This window comes from Thermobia domestica, chromosome 7 (assembly GCF_964235325.1).
Source record: "Thermobia domestica chromosome 7, izTheDome1.hap1.1, whole genome shotgun sequence".
Classification (NCBI taxonomy): domain Eukaryota; kingdom Metazoa; phylum Arthropoda; class Insecta; order Zygentoma; family Lepismatidae; genus Thermobia; species Thermobia domestica.
Genome location: NC_137460.1, coordinates 139,862,075 through 139,883,406, shown reverse-complemented (window position 1 = coordinate 139,883,406; position 21,332 = coordinate 139,862,075). Strand labels below are relative to the sequence as shown.

The following is a 21,332-nucleotide window of genomic DNA, read 5'->3' as shown; positions in this document are numbered from 1 at the left end:
ATGATAGATTTTATTTTTTTTCGTTGATTTTCTATACAATAAATAATGATGATGTATTGTGTTAAGTGTAAGAAATTGACAGATACGGAGAAAGATTCCATTAGAATAGAACAAACAAAGAATGGAAGATATCTAAAGAAAGGTATTTGTTCTGTATGTGGTGTTACTAAAACTCAATTCGTTAAAAAGCCTGATTGACTAGAAGAAGATAAAGGTGTTAGAGAAGACATTATAGAAGAAATCCACAAACCGTCTAGAAAAAACTTTGACAGATTAAGCGTAGTTATAAAAGGTATCGATGATCTTTGGCAAGCTGATCTTGTTGAAATGGATAGTGGTGTGTTAAAAGATGTTTCCAAATTAAATAAAGGTTATAAGTATCTGCTAACGGTTATAGATGTGTTTTCGAAATATGCATTTGCTGTTCCTGTTAAACATAAGAGTGGTAAGAATGTTACAGAAGGATTTGAATCAGTGTTAAAAGTAAGAAAGCCTAATAATTTACAAGCAGATCAAGGGAAAGAGTTTTACAATAAAGAATTTGAAGATTTGATGGGAAAAAACAATATCAATCATTACTCAACCTATAGTGGTAAGAAAGCTTCTGTTGTTGAGAGATTTAATTAACTTAAACAGAACATGTGGAAAAGGTTCACAATACAAGGAAATTATAAATGGATAGAGATATTACCAACATTGGTTAGTGAGTATAATAATAGAGTACATAGAACAATTGGTTTAAAACCTATAGAAGTTAATAAGAAAAATGAGAGAACAATATTGGAGAAAGTGTATCAAAAAGAATATAAGCGTGTTAAACCTAAATACAAATTAGGTGATCATGTTCGTATAAGTAAGTCGAAAGGGTTATTTGAGAAAGGATATACACCTAATTGGTCAACAGAAGTATTTGTTATTAGTGAAGTTATTCCATCCAATCCACCTACCTATAGAATTAAAGATTTAGAAGAAGAGGATGTACAAGGTAGATTTTATGAACCAGAACTATTAAAGACGAAACATAAGGATGAATACTTGGTGGAAAAGGTGTTAAGAAGGAAAGGTGATAAAGTATATGTTAAATGGCTAGGTTTTGATGATTCGCACAATAGCTGGATAGATAAGAGTAATGTTGTAGTGTAAATATAAATGTTTGTCTTTTATGGAATAATAACCATAAAAGGCTGGTTTAAGATAACATAGAACAAGCGGTGGGGACGATTCTACCAACTGCTCTATGTACACAATCAAGAAACAAATATGAAGTTAACAGGAATATACGAAAATGATTAAATCAACATTTTTATATAATAAATATGAATACTATGGATAATTCGTATAGTTTAAATGATATTTGCTATGAACAGATTAAAGATGATTACTGGTACGGTTTGTTTGGTGATTTCAAGTTGATTATAGACAAATCAACAGGATATTTCAACGCTAATAAACTGTGTCAGAGCGGAGGTAGAAGATTTAAACATTGGTTAGAAAATAAAGAATCTACAACAATAATAAAAAGATTAGAAGAAAAGCATCAATCTCAAAAAATATATTACGTGGTTAGTGGAGGAAGAGTAACAATAATCAGGGGTACATATGTTCATCCAGACTTGTTCCAAGAAATAAAAAGATGGTCTCAATTGAAAAAAGATAATGATAAGTCAGGTTTTGTTTATATAGCAACTACCAAACAGCATCAAGAGAAGAATATATATAAAGTGGGTTATACAAAAAACCTTGAACAACCCCTAGGTCAGCTTAATGAGTTTAGACTTGACTTCGAGCTATTTCATTATGAAGAAACGTATAAGACAAATTATGCTAAAAAGTTAGAGTCACTTGTGCATAAACAATTAGATGAATTTAAATATAAAGGTGAATTTTTCAAGTGTGAACTCAACACGATCAAAGAAGTTATAGAAGAAATTCAAGATGATGAAGTAATCGAAAAATTAAAAGGACTGAAGTTAAAAGATGAATAGGTGTAAAAAGGTAAAGGCAATGAGTTTTGGACATCACTATCAGAAGAAGAATTGTTTATATGATAGGTTATTATCTGATAATTAAGGTTAATATTAAATAATTAAAGTTACAACTTTTATGATATAATAATCATAAAAGATAATTAAGGTTAATATCTAATAATTAAGGTTACGACTTTTATGATATAATAGTCATAAAAGGTAATTAGTTAAACATTAAACAAACCATCTGTTGTAACATCGAATGCTAAATTCAATATACCACCTAAAACAGGATTATTATGATATTTTCTTATTATAACTCTCCAATCTACATAATGTCTAAATAAATATATAAACTCTACAGAGAGGTGTTGAAAAATTGAAATGTTATGCCAATGAACTCTGTCTTTGAACTCTGCAATAAATCCTTCTGTTAAATCTTGAAACAATGAAATTATTTCCCAATCTACTTTGTCAGCGTAATCTCTTATAAGGTTTTCTGATAATTGTTGAGTTCCAGATAAGCGTCCCCAAGAAACTTTATCTGCATGTTTTCGTATAAAGGGTTCAGAGAGTTTGTTTCTATAAGATATAGCATCAAAATCAACTTTATCTATAAACTCCCTAATAAATTCTTCGGATAGGTTTTGATTATACGATACTTCCCCCCAATCAACTCTATCTGCAAATTCTCTTATAAAGTTTTCTGATAAGTCTTGGCTTCCTGAAATAATCTCCCAATCAACTTTATCAGCTATTCTCTTATAAACTCTTCCGATAACTTTTTCCATAAACATATTTCACTCAAATTAAGTTTCTGCAGATATTTGCGTATGAAGTCTTCTGTAATGTGATCATAGTTATATTTCTCCTCATAATCATCATAACCTATAGATAACCATTGTTCATCAGTCAGTGAATCTAATATCTCATCTGACAAATTCATAACGTTTGCATAGAGAATGTTTTGTATGAGAAATGAGTTGTTTTCTTTAGTAGCCTTCTTGAACAAATGATCTAACATACCTATGGAGATGCTAAAGTTTATTTTGTCTTCATCATTATAACCACCAATATCTAAATATTTACATACACAATCAAATATAGGTTTGTAAGATAATATTTCCTTAGCACTAGTCATGTTCGTTTTTTATTCTTAGATTTTTAAATTTATTTCATTTTTGTTGGTTTTCTATATAACAAATATGGAAGCACATTTTGATTTATTACATGATAGACTTGAACTAATTCATCATGATCTTAAACTCTTAGCAACACTACTAGAGAAGCAAATACTGTTAAAGGAAAAAGAATTATTAATAATGCAACAAAAAACATCTGATTTGAGTAGTGATGATGAATATAAATATGGTAGTGATGATTATGATGATGATGATGATGATGAGTAAGTTTACAAAAATGATTTAATTTTAATATGTGTATATGTAACTTTGATGGGTTATTCCCATGAAAGTTCTAGACTAACACGCAGTTTAAACATATGTAGGCACATGCAGATGTTTGAACGATGTGTTAAAAAATGGACGAAAATGAAGTAAAAAATTTTGGTGTAGGTAACAATTGAAGAGTATAAAGATTTTCTATATATTAAATAAGATGATTTATTATAATAGATTTACTGTAATAGAGTTAAGACGACAATGTAAAGAAAAGGGAATCAGAAGATATTCCCGATTAAGAAAAGCAGAACTAATAAACCTTCTTAAACAACATGACGATGAACAAAGTAGAAGGCAGATTAGAGATATATTCCCATTTAAAAAAGAAGTATTTGAAAGACCGAAACCGAAAAGACCTAAGCTAAAAGTTTAATTGAAAGAAACATCATTGAAATATAGATTACAAACATTTAGAATAGAAAACATTGATGGATATAAAGATCCTTTGAAATTCTTAAATGCAAGTAGTAGGATTGTTAAAAATAAAATAAAGGACAGTTTTAAACTTTTCAATGCGCTTAAAGTTAATATGTCATTTATTTGTAAATTTAAAAAAGAAAATACGATACAAGAACATAATTTTAAAACTTCAAATGAAATAATACTCGAATTTACAGATTTAGATGACTTTTGTAAAAAAGCTTCATACAAACTCATAAGAGAAATGGAAGAGTTTCAAAGTAAAGGATCTGGATGGATGTTACATTCTACAGACTTTTTAGAATTAAGAATTAATAAGTATGTATCAATGAGAGGTTCCTCTTACATAGAACTTCCATACATGATTAAGAAGAGAAGAGCATGTGTTAATATAAAGAATAATGATCAAAAGTGTTTCCTATACTCAGTCATATCTGCATTATATCCAGTTAAACATGGACAACATGGAGACAGGGTATCTACATATAAAAAACATGAAGATAAGTTTAGAGATGTTTTTAAAGATATCCCATTTCCTGTACAAATCACTGATATAGCCAAGTTTGACAAAAGAACTGATATTTCCATTAGTGTATTTAGTTTTGATAATAACTATTCAATTTTTCCACTTCGAATCGCACAAGAAAAGAAAGAAAAACATATTCATCTGTTATATCTTAAAAGTGAAAAGAAAACTCATTATTGTTGGATTAAAGACTTGTGGAAGCTTGTAGGCAGCCAAATAACTAAATATGATCATAAAAGATTCCTATGTGAAAGATGATTAGCTAAGCATTTTAAATCAGAAGAGTTATTAAAAGAGCATGAAAAATACTGTGGATTATATTCAGCTGCAAAAATCGTTTTACCAAAAGAATGGAATAAGGTACTTGAATTTATTAATTATAAACGATCTTTGAGAATTCCATTTACAATTATTGCTGACTTTGAATCACTATTAAAGGAAATTATTACATGCCAACCTGATCCAGAAAGATCTTATTCAAACGCATATCAAGAACATAAACCAAATAGTTTTACATACTATGTCAAAAGCACTTTAGATTCTTATAAAAGCAAACCAGTAGAATATATAGGAGATAATGTATCAGATGTATTTGTAGAAAAATTAAAAGAAGAAACTATTAAAATTGCAAAGATTTATGATACTTATAAACCTATGAATCGCCTTACAGAAGAAGAAAGAAATACATATGAATCATCTGAAAAATGTCATATTTGTGAAAGAACTTTTGAAGAACTTCCACGTTTATTAGAAAAGAAAATAGAGAGGTTAAATATTTTAACTAGTTATTTAAAAAAGAAAATCGAAGAAGGTTATAAACATCTAGAAGAGGAATTGTATATGAAAAAAGATGATGATGATATTGATGATATAGATGACATATTAATAGATATAAAAGAGCAAAAGAAGGATATAGAAGTTATACTTGATGAATGTACTAAAGAATTGAAAAAGACTATAAACAATATAAAATCATGTATAACCAAAGTTGCTGATCATGATCATTTAACTGGAAAATTTAGAGGAGCTGCTCATTCTTATTGTAACATAAAATATACAAACCCAAGATTTATTCCTGTGTTCATTCATAACTTATCTGGATACGATACACATCTATTTATAAAAAGTTTAGGAGGTGGAGAATTAGAAGAAAAGATAACTATAATACCTAACACAGAAGAAAAGTATATTACATTCTCAAAAACGATAAAATACAAGAATAAAGAAAATAAAGAACGATCAATCCAATTAAGATTTGTAGATTCGTTTAGATTTTTATATATATCGGGTGACTACGTTATTCCGTATCAGGCCTTTAAATCGACAACGGTCCGAGATATGTATAAACTGAAAAACACGTATTCCATTAGTTGCAAAGGACAACAGAGCGAAGTAAAAAGTTCCGTCCCAGGGTTCCCCGCAGGATCCAGATGCGGTCAAACTCAAAATTGTCAAATGGAAAGAAAGGTCAAGTTGTATATCGCTTAAAAGCTCTTGTAAAAAGAAAGAAGCTACAACAATTCCGGATTCTCTACGATCACCCTATGTAAAGTTACGGCGGGTCAAAATGTCATCAAAATTTGCATTGAAAACAATATGGCCACAGCTATAAATCTGAAACGGGCAGCCAGATGTAAAAACTGAAAAACAAATGTGACATGATGTTCAAAGGACAACAGATAGAAGTAAAAGGTTTCGCCCCAGGGTCCTCCGCAGGTTCCCCAACGGGGTCCAACTCAAAATTGTCAAATGGAAAGAGGGTCAAGTGGTATATCGCTTGAAAGCTCTTTTAAAAAGAAAGAAGCTACGACCATCCTATGCAACATGGCGGCGGGTCAAAATGTCATCAAAAGTTGCGTTGAAATGAATGTGGAAGAACACACGTTTCAGTGGAACTGGCGGTAAAATTGCAGGACAGTGCCCGGTAGCCCTGGAGAGTTCTGGTCTTCATCATAAAAACACATCAGCGAGTGGTACACTAAGCCGAAATATTGAGTCAATGACACTAGTCGGTCGGGAGAAAACAACTGTTTTCACTTTGCTTGCACAGAATTCTTGGAGATGTGGAACGACGCAAGCATGCTCTACCAATGTTTACTGTATCTGTTTTGTAAGAGGTCTGGGGCATCTGCACAGAATGTGTGCTTGAAAGCCCTTTGTCGGTAGTTTTGATGTTGCTTCTTAGGGTCGCCTCTCCCATCCCAGACCTCCAACACTATGGGGTCAAGGAAATTGAACACTGTATCCTCCCGACTGGCTAGTGCAACGGACGAAATATTTCGGCTGTGTGCACTACGCGATGATTTGTTTCCATGGTGCACACCATAACTCTTCAGGGTAAAGCAATTATACGGAACATTATCCTGGGACATGTTATTTTGCACCATATGCTCACATTCAGCCCAGAACCCAAAACGGCGGTATAAACAGATCTGTATTCTGGACTTGCCGTGTGCTATCCAACGACGTATAAATCTTGCCAATCCCCGAGTGTCACGTTACGACCCTCTCCGCGTTATTGTGTTATTTCGGTTCGAGAATGCATTTCCACCGAATTCCAAACCTAGGTTTGAATGATGTCACAACGTGGTTCGTCTGTATACCTATCTTAAGCTCAGTGATCCTCAGTAACAAAAGGCGAATAATGGGGTTCCAACCCTGTCCTTACGTGCTCTTTTCTTCCGTGTGCGTCGTGTAAAAGTGAAATTCATGGGGCATTTATGTCGTGAAACATGTAACTTCAAACGAAATACCGAAATGAATAAACATAAACATCTTTGATAACGATTACTGCAACTGGATTGTGCTGTTTGCTGGCTTGTGTTTGTTGTACAAATCATACTCCTTTCGAGAGAAACAGTCGCACAAAACCTTGAATTGAAAGGCACCAACGTGAGGTACGCTGGAACATAGTTTGTTCCACAGTAAGTTGAGCAGGATTTGCTGAAGAGTCGTTAGTACGAATTGTATTGAAGTACTTGTGCTGTACAAAAGTAATACACGCTACGAATTGAGTTGTGTGTGTGTGTGTGAGTGTGTGTGTGTGTGTGTGTGTGTGTGTGTGTGCCAGGAAGCTTGCATTTCATTGTAGAATGTGGCACGTACTACCCTAATATCGTGTGTTAGTGCAGTGTCGGCTAAAGATAGCATTGTATTAGAACAATGCCATACATGAACGGGGAGGCATTTGACATGTTAGTGGTGTTAGGGGAATGTAGGCAAAACTATAGACCTGCAGCCCGAATTTATAACGCAAGGTTCCCACAGCGACAATCAATTTCTCATAATGTACTTCGAGGGTTAGCAAATAGTCTGAAACAAACAGGGCGCATACCTCAACAATATGGGGGTCACAAACATGCTCCAATTGTAGATGACAACGATGTCGTTATTTATGTTTTGGTTGCTGTCGAAGTACGTCCTACTGCATCCTCAAGAGATATTGCCCGGGATCGCGAAATTAGTCAAACAAATGTACTGCGTATACTATGGAAGCACAAACGCCACCCGTATCATATCTCCATGTGCCAGGTACTAACAGAGGCCGACCGTAATAAGCGCCTCCAGTTTTGTAATTGGGCCCGTCAGAAATTGAGGACAAACCCAACGTTTTTAAGTATGTACGTGCTGTGGACAGACGAAGCAATATTTACAAGATATGGTCATGACAACCTACAAATTGTGCATTATTGGGTTACGGAGAATCTGGACTGGACACTACAGATCGACCGACAAAGACGTTGGAGCATCAATGTGTGGGATAGTATAATTGGAACACATGTAATTTTGCCCTTGTTTACTGATGGAAATTTAACGTCGCCTCTGTTCCATCAATTCTTGACAGAACAAATACCGCAACTGCTAGAAAACATCCCACTTCACGTGCGGCGTAATATGTGGATGCAATTGGACGGTTGTCCAGCACATGCTGCTAGTATATACAGAGGTGCATTAAATATTTTATGTCCGCACCGTTGGTTAGGAAGAGGGTCCAATACTCCTTTCCCTCCTCTCTCTCCAGAGCTTACGTGCATGGACTATTATTTCTGGGGTCGACTCAAGGAGCTTGTTTACACGAATAGACCAACTACACCAGAATATATAAGGCATCGTATAATGACCGCATTTCGAAGCATAGGACAGGCAGAGTTTGAAGCTGTGGGCTAGAATTATTATTGCCCTCTGGACAGTTGTCTTGATGTACATGGACGACAATTTCGGTAAAACGTGATGTAAAACGTGCTGTGTGAAGTGCACATGTGTTACATAACGGGCAGCAGCTGTCTCCAAGGTAAATATGATATATCATTTGTACGTTATATGATGGTAAATTAATTCTTAGAACAACGTTACACGTTTCAATATAATATGCTTACCTGTCCACCATAACGCTTTCATTTCCATACTGTGTGTGTTGCCAGTGTTGACTACGAGCCGAGAGAAGACAACACCTTTCCGTAGTGTCACGAAAGAGGTCTGAACAGTCTCGGTAGTATTGGACCCGGAAAATGTATGTTAAAGAGGAAATATAGCTGTTCAAAATGTTCAGGATCATCCCTCCAGCAAATCAAACAACTGCTAATTTGGAAGTGGACCCTGCCTGGATATCTAGAACTGGTTACCCTGCCTGGATATCTAGAACTGGTTCAGTTTCTAAGTCTGGCTGCCCATTTGAGATTTATTGTTTTCAATGCAACTTTTATGACATTTTGACCCGCCGCCATTTTGCATAGGGTGATCGTAGAGAATCGGGACTTCTTGCAGCTTCTTTCTTTTTACAAGAGCTTTCAAGCGATATGCAACTTGACCCCTCTTTCCATTTGACTATTTTGAGTTGGACCCCATCTCGGATACTGCGGAGAACCCTTGGGCGAAACTTTGTACTTCGCTCTGTTGTCCTTTGCAACTAATTTGATACGTGTTTTTCAGTTTGTACATCTCTCGTACAGTTTTCGATTTAAAGGCCTGGTACGGAATAACGGAATCACCCGATATATATCACCCGAAATCTTTTATCTTTAGAGCGACCAAGGGGTATTGTAATCAGCGTTGTTAGTTAATCAAAAAGGTGAATGGATGTACTAATTTATGTATACATCTTCTATCTTGCACAATATGAAAGTCGTCACTATATCCAACGAATCTATAGTACTTGTTATCGTACTATAAAGACCGATCCTTAATTAGCATCCTGTCATATGTTCAAGCACCGAGCATCGAACTTGAGTCTGAGTTTTAATCTTTATTGATAATAATAGAAAAAATATGTTATGTATATATAACTAGGCAAATCCGGAATGTTTTGCGATTCTAAAGTTTGGTGGAATAGGACCCTGTTACAAAATTTCATGTTATTTCGAACTGACGGAGAAAAGTAATTTTTTCGCAAATATTAATATACTTTTAAAAATGCTTTATTTTGTACCATTTCTCTCAATATATAGCTTTTAATAATCATTCAAACTTAATAGTACCTGCACCAGACGTGACAGTTATGGTGCATATAATAGTCTTGACCAATAACGGTTGAATAAGGAAAAACATTTTAATTCAACTAGTAGTTTCATATAGGTACTTCTACAGACTCGTACATTGAATCACTCATCATTAAATCTTTTAAACTAGTAGTATTGGAGCCATAAAGATTTACTGAAATAATGTTCCTTTTTTCTAAGTTAAAAGGTAAAAATTCTAACAGGGTCCAAAGGGGAAAAGTCTGCTATTAATTTCTGTAGTATTCTCCATGTCTACGAAATTATTGGAAAAGGAGCATTATAATTTTGACGATATAACATACTTGTACATTAGGCTTCATGTAAATCGGAACGTTTGAACGTGCAACATCTATTCATATTAAAGGGACTTGAGAAAGTGTTGTAATTCTTCATATTTCAGAAACTGTAATATGTCGAACTTTCAAATTTTGTATAATTGGTTGGCATGACCAAAGACAGACGATCAAGTAGACTTCTACGGAGAAAACTGGTGCGAGTGTTTATTTAACCCTTTTAGCACCAAACTTGTAATATTTTTCATGAATATAATTCTTCTCATACGAAGAGTGGAAGTTCTAATTATCCTATACTTTTTAATTGACATTAAATATGATCATCAATATAGAATTACATACATTATGACGCTTCTATAAATAGCTCAATTATAATTTAAATTCTTCTAGTCCATTGTCTGATTTATATTTTGTAAAATCAATTTGTATTCCAGTATATATGTCCTCCACAACTTTAACCCAGATTTGGTATGAATATAGATCTTTATTTGCTTCGTAAGTGTGATAATTATTTTCCTGTGGAAACCTTTGGTTCTCTAGCTATTGATAATAAAATATCGGATTTTGACTTAGTCAATTGTTTTGCAAAAACTAAGAAAAAACACTAATAGCTTTGAAGACAAAAGTAGTGGAAAATAAAGCAATTATTCAATTAAATTTTAAGTTAGACGCAGTGTGTCTTACACGATTTCTTTCCAAAATGAATGAAGGTAGAATACATCTATTTTTGGATAATTAATTGCTGGATGTTAAAATAACAATGTCAAAGTAAGACTGAAAGGAATAATCTATGCCATGCATACAAAGTGTATTTAAGCCATGCACTTGTAAGAAGAATAAGATACGGAACAAATTATGTTCAGTTTTCAGCGGGAGGCTCGACATCAATAGTGCAACGTCTTCAAGTCAGAAAGTAATAAAGTTGTAGTTTCTAATCGAAGTTGAAAATTTAGTTGTGATTTATTTCCTATTTTTAATACATGTTCAAATACAAACTTGACTTCAGAAGGAAACTTTCCGATTTTTTGAATTCAATTACTGAAAATGATTGCTAGCACTAGATTCAGCACCAAATAATAGAGAAATAGCGTCTGTTTAGTGGCACACCATATAGAGGATGGTAGACAAGTGTGTACAAAATGAGAAGGTATAACGTCGAAAATGTCTAGAAATGGCATGTGAATTTTGAAACGAGTATCGGAATTGAGGTCAAATGTTGGATATAAGAAATGTGCGCAGAGGTCTTCTGAGTAGAAGTAATCTGAATCATAGGGAGCATCTTAAGTCAATCATATTGGATTTAGCGCAAGCGGAATATAAGGGGAAAGTAATATGTATTATATCTGTCAAGTTCGGTACACCTTACATGATATCACGTAAAATCAATCATCCGACTCTGACTAAATCCAAAGAGAGGGTAAGATATTACACATCAGGGTAACATTTTAGGTACACTGAAAAACTCTTAGACAATATGTGCTCGTGACACTAGAATGGTTAGAAATGCCCTTAAACTGAACAATGTATAATTCGGTATGTATTTTCAAACATTTCCGGTAATTCCCAACAGAGCCACATTGAATCACCATCTCTGTTTTTACACTATATACAAGCTTTGGCCCACTTAATGTTGTTACTAGTGTCTTATAAGTGTTTATGTATCATTCATTAAATATGTCTTACCAAAAATGTCGCACATACTTCGGATAACTCTCATACGCAACCTTGTTTTAGAACACATGATAATCAATTCCATGGCTGTATTGGTTCCAACTTCGGCTATTTCTGGAGACTGAGTTCTGAAACAAATAAGATTATTTGTTTTCATTATAATTTGAAAGGATGCTGCCGATTTTCTATGTATCTTCTACTACTTGAGATACCAGTAAATCACTATCTGATAAGCGGCAATTTTATGTTTATCAATATTTTTGGCATATTAATGGCTAACTGAGAATGGTTTATTCTTTAACGAATAGTGTTAAACTGTTGCATCACAAATGCGATGAAATACATGTTTCCAGAGAGTATGTTGTCATGTAATCGAAGGATTTTGCTTAGAATTTTATATAATACATAATTAATGCATTGGTCTGATTTCCTAAAAAAATTACCTTCTTACTAATTATGTAATCCCTCAAAAATTAAAAAAAACAACGTTATCTTAGTGTATACAAAGAGCTACAATAGTAATAATGATAATCTTCTAAATGTAGATAGTACTTGTTTATCACTAAGTATAAAATGTGTGAAATATTTATAAATATACTTTCTAGTATGAAACAAGGAATGTATGTAGAGGAGCGCGGCTTATGTGGCCAAACAGCCCTGATCACCCATTTCGTCTTCATTGTCACGTGATAAGGAAAAATTATACGATGAATCAAGTCCAGAGTTACACTATCATCGTTACTGACTCCTCCTACAAGCCGCTAAATTTAACTGCACAAGTTACTTTGTGCATCCCTTGTGTCTACATTTATTCGTAAAACAGTACTTCATAATCATGAAGTTAAACCTTTGCTACTACTCTCTAATGCCAAGTCTTAACTACACCCGCCAATAGTTTTGTAAGTTTTTTTTTTTTACCTTGGTAACTGGTATAAACAGTGCATCTTCAATGGCTCGGATTCTAAGTCTATCAATAATATACTGAGGCAGCATTCTTTCTCAGCTTCAGTGTAAATAATTCTCCTGGGGTTAGTTTTTCTTTTAGTAAGTATGACTGCACGAAGTCAAACTCTTCAAGATGTTTGAAGCAAACACGAGTGCCTTTTATGTGGTACATTATTTTCTATTGATCTTTTTGAGCCACAATTTATATCGATCTTATGATTTCTCAAGACTTGGATACGTAAGAAAAGATACTTGTTTGCAGATATTTTCAGTCTAAGTTCTCCCCTCAAAGTAAGCGACCATGTTTTGCAACATACAGAACAGGCATGATTATTGTTTTATATATTTTAAGCTTCAAATTTCTCAAAATAATTCGAAACGACAAGAGATTTAGAAATGAATAATCAAACGAATTCCCTACTTTTAGTCGAAATTTAATATATTCTTGAATATTTTTTCGTCTGTTAGTATTGATCTTAGATATTTGAAATTATTCGCTTTATAAAATGTATTTTTCATATTTTAACACATCCAGAATTTTCCGTATTACGATCCCGACGAAACTCCATATATTTACTGGCTCAGCATTTACTTTTAAACCAAAGTCCTTGCAAGCGTTTATTAAGACCTCCCCATTTCTTTCTATTGTTTTCGTATCATCCCCTATTAAATTTACACGATTAGCATACGCCATAACGTGGTGATGGTCATTTAACTCTAGGCGCTGGTTGCTATTTTTGAATTTCCTTACAGCGTGTTCCAGGAAAAAGTTGCACAATAGAGACTACATGGGATCTTCCTGTTTCACGTCATTGTCGACGTGAAAGCCCATGGGCAAAAGGTTTTCCTACCTAGCCTTTACTTTGAGATTCACTGAAACACATTAGTAGGGACGTTAACATAAAAATAGTGCACTTCTGGAAAAAAAGGTGAAACTTTCAGGAATATTTGTTTACACCCGGTAGAAGAAATCTAGAGTAGGACCCAAAGTTTTTCCCCACTATATTGGAAAATCTCGGCCATCTTGAAAAATAGGGCTATTTTTCAGAATATCCATTTTAAGTAGCTACTGCTTCAACATTATTCATTCAAATTTCATGGTTGATATGTCATTCTCTTCAGAATAAAACAATCTTTTAAATGCGACATGGTACATGCCCGTATGACATGCAAGAAAAGGGAAATTTGGAGGAAATCGAGATTTGTTCTTTAAAGATTATCGTTTGTGAAAGTTTAAGCCACCCTGCAGCCGCCCCAGGTGAGAGTACGCAACACTAATGTACCCTGAAATAATACGAAGGGGTTATGGTATCTCTTCGCCAAATAACATTGTAATATCGAACATAATGACCTGAAAAAAAATATTCCTTAATTCTGTTTGAAAGTAGGAAATTTGCACTAAGAAGGAAAATTGCGATCTAAAATTTCTGGATAAATTAATATTCCAATGAATTTAATGACTAATACTTAATTTTCTTTAAAATGATACAATGTATCAATTGCAATACGGTCCATGCTCCTGTGTGGTATGGTAAAAGGGTAATTTGGGGAAATCGGGAGATATATCAAACCCTTTTTAAAAACTTTCATTTTCCTAAAATGATACCGGGAGATACACGATTCTTTATGCGCCCTGAAAAATACGCTGGAGTATTGGTAATGTTTCTGCCAAATACCATTCTGATATCATACATAGTAACATTGTGAAAACTAATTTCCGAATCCTCCTAATTGTACAATTGTACATTAAGGTCGTTCGTTTGACACCCTTGATTTTGAAATCTGGACATATAATGGGACAGTATTTATAACATTTCATTTGCTTGTAATTCACTTAATTTTACATTATTGTACTTCGTCATTCTTTTTTTTTTTTTTTACTTTAACACAACAAACACCTGTGCTCCTATCTGACACGATAGAAAGCAAATAAGAAGAACTATTAGAGATTAAACTTTTTAGATGAAATTGATATCTCGTAACAAACCACATTAAATGTCAGTCTCAACGTCGTCAAAACGATTACCACTACTGTTAACAAAAGGAGGTGGATAGAATTCTTTACTTTCATTTCCATAGTCAGTACACTCGCAAAGCATTGTATATACAATGTAATCGTGAGAATTGTACACTGCATTTTGTACATGCAACGACGAGTTTTGCACTTTCTGCAAGAACAACTGAATAACTTCCTACATACCCGAGGTGCTTTAGGAAGAGTTGTCCACGTTGGCTTCAAGCTACCAGTTTCATTTATGTGCCAACAACAAAGGCCTGAATGAGATATGCACCAAAAACCAAACACTGTCTCCAACAGTGGCCAGCTTGATAAGCACTCTTCAAGACATGTTAACATAAAGCTGATGTGTTGGTAGTATTCTTTCCATGGAACGCCCTTTGTAAAGTTATCTTCTACACTGATTAACTGTGCTCTGACATGATGATTTATCATACATCAAAACAACAAATTTGTTAACTTCATCCATAAACATCTCGATTTCTGGAGGTTGCCGGGACAAAATCTGGAATGTCTGTATGATCTTCGGGAGATTTCTGTGTTTCCCGAGAGTTCTTTCCATAACCAGTAAACGAGGAAGTTGGGTTGCAACCCGACGATGCACGGAAAAAAGAAGGGAAGTAGCATTTTTGACTCCGAGCTTGGTAAATAGTAGATGCTTTGGGATGTACTTTGAATTCTTCCCACTGTTAAATGAAATCCATAAGAAGTCTGCTTCTAGTTGATTAAGTTTTGTCAGAGAAAGCAAAGCACTACAACATTAGAAAATGAAATGAAATGGAATTTTTAAGTTTCACGTCCCCAAGGTCCCCAAGCACCGGAGGTGAACGCTCTACCTTTAAGCCATCGCGCCCCCACTACAACGTCAGAGTCCACTACCCGAATGATGATAGATTTGTATCTCGCTTGATACGCCTCCTTAGCATAAAGCAAAATTCCTGTATCCGCTTCATCTTGACTGCATGGCTGATGATCTTCATGGGTACATAAGGTATATTGCATAATATTGTTTCTTCTGTCGTAGTCAAGACTTCTTTCCCGACTCGAGATAACACGTTTAGTTGCAAATAGATCGCTTCTTGTTTTCACTATTGATCAAAACGTTATTTCAAGTTCTAGGCATAGGTGTATTACTGCAAACTTTTCGTCTTATTACAGTACCTCTAAACCTTGTAGTCTCATCTTTCAAAGTGTCAGGTTTGTAGTCATTCCAGACAATGTTAGTTCTATTTCTGCTGTCCCATTAGCGAACTATGCTGGCAAATCTCTGGGTACATGTCAAAAATCTTGGCATCTCCAGAAGGTATCATGTGGACTAAGGCTGGGCCACCCAGTATGGCAAATGATTCTGAAGGTTTTTCGCTGGGATAGTCACAAACATTTCTGAAACGTTGAAGAAGATCAGATTTCTTAAATTTTCGCAGACGAACACAGTCTGACAAAGATGATGAGAATGGCTGATTTTCATGGATAAAAAATTCGTCAAGATGAGAACCTCATTGCTGAACCCGATATGTAATTTTGAAAAGAGGCAGGCATCATTTCTTGCTCTTCTGACCAGCCACTGGGATTCGCTCTTGGGTGGAGTTTTTGTTTTGAACAACTTCACTTGATTGCGTTGGATCGGTTTTTCAATTGATACATAATATCTGTTGTTCAAGTCTGTTGTTGACAGATTCTTTAAATGTATGTGTTGGAAGGTTTCTTAGTTCTCTTAAATTCGCAATTCTACTTTGAGAAACAATAACACTTTTCGCAAGTCTTGGCTGTTGTCTTCAGATATATTGCCTAAATCTTTACTAATGTATTTCAAATAATTTACATGTTTGAAAAATAAAGACTGGGTTTTTGATGAGCATTCATGGTGTTCCTTTGAGGATGTGTTAGGGTTTTCAATCCTTCTTCAAATTTTTGTATCAATCTTGTTACTTCAGGACAAGCTACCATCCATCGCCTCAAATCATATGGATTTTCTGTTAATCCCACTGCTCCTCCATCCACCTTAATGTAAGCATTCCACTGTTCATGCCTCTGGTCTAATGTCATTGCAGAAAATAATTTCCTACTAATGTTGCCAGTAAACTTCCCAGCTAAAAGCTCCTCATTAATTCTCGTGCGTATCTCTGGCAGATTTTCCATGTCACGCCAATGCATTGGAAGCCATCTGGAATAGTTTTGCTGGCTAAATAAAAAGAGCCAAAGAGCCTACCGTGTTAGAGAGTTCAAATAGAACTCAAAGTTGGTGCTTCAGATTGATGTAAAAGAATTCAGATGCTAATTCTCTAGTTCCATCTCTGTACTCCCATATGCGAAACTTGGAATTCTTTCACAATTATCTTTATAGCATTCCTTGAACGGAAGAGGCTCACAAGTACAATGATTTTCTTCATGACCATTAATACATTGTTTTGACTAGATAAACAGGGTGCATAATTTCACCTGATGTGCATATCTTGCCACTGAAATATGATTTAAGACAGCTCTACCCGAAGATTTTAAACCAGCCTCAATGATGCATTCAACCCATCCACTGCCATCAAAAAAGAACTGCGAGTACACTCATAATAGCTTTCTTCAGACGTAGGGCCCCGAAACTATTCAGGACATGTCCACTGAATACGTTTTGCAATAGCATACAGGGAAACATTACAAGTAATACAGGGTGTTTGTCCTTCATTGGAATAATTTGCAGCATCTACCATTACTGACATCGAATACTTAATCATAGCAGGCAGTTGCACAACGCCTGGATACATAGGCACTAATCCACAATGAGTAAAGTATTTTTCTCTACATAAAGTCAGAATTAACTCTTATGATGTACTGCTAAAAAGTGATATTTTGTTCTAGCAAACAAGATTAGGAAATTATTTTCACAACGCTATTATGAATGATATCAGTATCTCAATTGGAAGAAACATTACCAATACTCCAATATATTTTCAGGGTACATTAAGGTATCGTGCTTTCACCCTGGATCATTCTACGAACAAGAAAAGTTAAAAAATGTTTTCTCATATATTTCCCGATTTCCCACAAATGTCGTTTTTCATACCTAACAGGAGCATTTACAGTATTGCAATTGTACATTGTATCATTTTAAAGAAAATTAAGTATTAGCCATTAAATTCGTTGCAATATTAATGTATCCAGAAATTTTAGATCGCAATTTTTTCTCCTAGTTTAAATTTCCTACTTTCAAACAGAACTTGGGAATAATTTTTAATCAGGTCATTATGTACGATGTTCCGACGTTATTTGGCAAAGAGATACCACAACCCCTTTGTATTATTTCAGTGTACGTTAGGGTCACATACTCTCACCTGTGGCGGCTGTAAGTTGGCTCAAACTTTCAAAAACGATATTCTTTAAAGAAAAAGTCCCGATTTCCTCCAAATTTCCATTTCCTTGTATGTCATACGGGCATGTATTAGGTCTCACTTAAAAGCCTCTTTTATTCTGAAGAGAATGACATATCAACCATGAAATTTGGATGAATAGTATTGAAGCAGTAGCTACTTAAAATGGATATTCCGGAAAATAGACCTATTTCTCAAGATGGCAGCTATTTTCCAATACGGTGGCCTAAAACTTTGAGCCCTACCTCTAGATTTCTTCTACCGAGTGTAAACAAATATTCCTTAAAATTTAACCTTTTTTTTTTTAAAGTGCACAATTCTTATAAAATTGCCCACTTAATCTCCGCACTATATGTTAATTAATCTAATTAACTTTTCCGGAATTCAAAGTTCTGTAAGAATGTTCTACAATGTCTCCTAACCGAGTCGTAAGCCATTTTAAAATCAATAAATATTGACGTACTAGGATATTGTGTTTTCCTATTTCTTTTCGAATAATGTATTGCCACTTTTTTCTAAGTCTTCAATACTTGGTGGTTAGTTGATTCGTTTTGTCTATATGCCCACTGATAATCTGCAATAATTTCATCTTCATATGGGGTCAATCCTGCTAAGAGAATGTTTTCAAGATTTTTGTAGAATGTTGATAGTAGAGAAGTGCCTCGATAATTATTACAGTCAGTTTTGTCGCCTTTCTTCTGAATTGGATTATTTCCATTCTTGTGCATAATTCTTCTTGTTTCAAGTAATGATAACGAGTTTGTGTATTTTGTTTTACAATTTTTCGCATCCAGCTAAAATTAAATCAGCCGGTATTTCATGTGCTCATCTACATACTAAAATAAATAAATAAATAAATAAATAAATAAATAAATAAATAAAACATTCTTTCTCTGAAGTTAGATGCAAAGTTATATTTGGCTACCAAAGAATTTCCCCAATATGATAGATAGCTTATCATTCCATAAATTATAGTACATTTTGAGGAATATTTCCGAGTATATTTGATCAATTGGTACATTTTGAGTTTGATATTACTTACAGCTGCAAGGTTAAATGAAGCGTAAATGTAAAGCGTAATTTAGGATTTGGGGAATGTGAGGTTCAATCGAAAATGGTACATTGGTCTTAATTTCCGGATAGGAGAAAATTAGTGATTAAGCAGAAGTGAGCTTAAATTTATTACAAATTAAAAATATCATTAGCTGTAATTTCCTCGGTTTACATTTTCATTCTAATTTAATAATATTTTCCACTGATTTTTTATATTGCTTCCTTGTAAATTTCCTTTATGTTTCTCTTAACTTCTATGATAGACCTATCTCATAATACTAACTTTTGTACCTTAAACTAGTAGTTGTTTACTACGCTAAACACTTACGAATGCACAAAGTTTATAGACAGAGATTCACAAGATAAGGGACAATCACAATACAATCCTTCTTCTCCTTCTCCGAATGTTCTGACCGGATATAGTTTATCTGAAATTAGAAGAATAAAGGCTATTAAATTTTATTTCGTGCCTCAAAGTATACTTTTATTCGATTATCATATTATTTAGAAAATACATATTTATGGATATAAGCGTACGAAAATTTAAATTCTGCATTTGAACAATAATAAGTCAATAGCAGCTTTCTTAAATACAGAAGTTTCGAAACTCATATTGGATTACAACATTTTACTAATTTTAGTATTGTTTCAAAACACTTACTTCATCAAGCATAGTAACGTGATAAAAGTAAGCAAATTTGGATAACCATATGGAAAAACTCTAACCTATCTCTCGGTACTGCTCTTTTACAGAGTTCATATTCATGTTACTGGATCTTATTTTCCAAATAATATTTTAAAGCGTAAATATTTAGTACTTGTTATTGACAGTTATAGATGGTACACAGTTAAAAATTCACTCCATGATGTTACATCTTCTACTTTAGCATCATTTCGTTATCACCAAGTAATTCTAAAGAATGGAATGTTACACAAAATTGTTGTGGTGACATGGCTTTTTGTTTATCAAAGATTGTTCAGAGATTTACATGCATGTACATGATTGACGCAAATATATGTTTTGTAAAGGTACAAGACCATTACAGTAACGGCATCACAGACATAACCGTGAGAAACATAGAGTAAAGCTTAACATCTACATTATGTGAGAAAAATATAGGAGAGTACGTTGAAATCTTACAAACTATTAGTGTTGTATTTAGTGCCACCAAGAATTTATCTTCGTAAATATATACCTTTAAGTTTTGTTGGGATTACAACAATATTATAACATAAAGCAAATTTCAATACTTCCTTTCAGTACGAAAAGAAAGTCATTCGTGCCAAGACATTGCAAGAAATTAGACAAAAGCACAGGAAAACCAATAAGTTAGATACATAAAGAACCAAATTTTTGACATTCACACCAAATATGCAAAAGCAAAATTCGTATAGCACACAGTACGACCAGAAAGGAGATGCAATATCATTTAGTAGTAAATTTATTCGCCCTGATATAATAAACTGTGTTGATAATCCGAATTTGTACAGTGTAAAGTATAATACTGTAAGACTACAATACTGATTTCATTCTATTGCCGTGCAATGTTTGAAGAAATTCCACCAAGAGAAAAACCCAGATGAGCATGATCAACTAAAAGAATCTGGTGACGAAATGTCTATTAGAAATAAGACGAGAGTAAGAAGAAAAAAAGAATCAGCAATCACCCAACAATCGGAAAACAATCTAAAGAAATTTTCAACACATGGAAACGAAGCATAGAACATAATGTATTAATACTCTTCTCTTCGCATGATAAATAGCATCATTATGGAATGATTTAAAAATGGGCAACACCAGGAAAGAATTCTAATTTGCTGAAAGAGCAATTAGCGTACAACACTGCCATCAAGAAAAGATCACAATTTATTGTTTTAATATAGTGCAGAAATTTTAGGCAAACCAACAAACGTAACGTGAACTCCGCTTGCTGGCGCAGACAGAGCAATACAGGATGCAGCAGGTCTGAATATTTAAATGAATGTTTACAGTAGCATCTAATACCTGTGGAATACCTGTGCAAGCAAATATAACAAATGGTTACCTATTACAGGCTAGTTACATCATTCTACCATGTGATCTATCAATTTTTTTACAGGAAGATATTACTTGAAATCAACAATAA

General features: G+C 33.9%; 1 long non-coding RNA gene across 1 annotated transcript in view; it reads left to right on the top strand.

Annotated features, from left to right (window-relative positions):
* The window catches only part of LOC145688946 (uncharacterized), a 194,922-nt gene that overhangs the window by 141,406 nt on the left and 32,184 nt on the right, over positions 1–21,332 (top strand). The gene's annotated exons all lie outside the window — the stretch shown is intronic.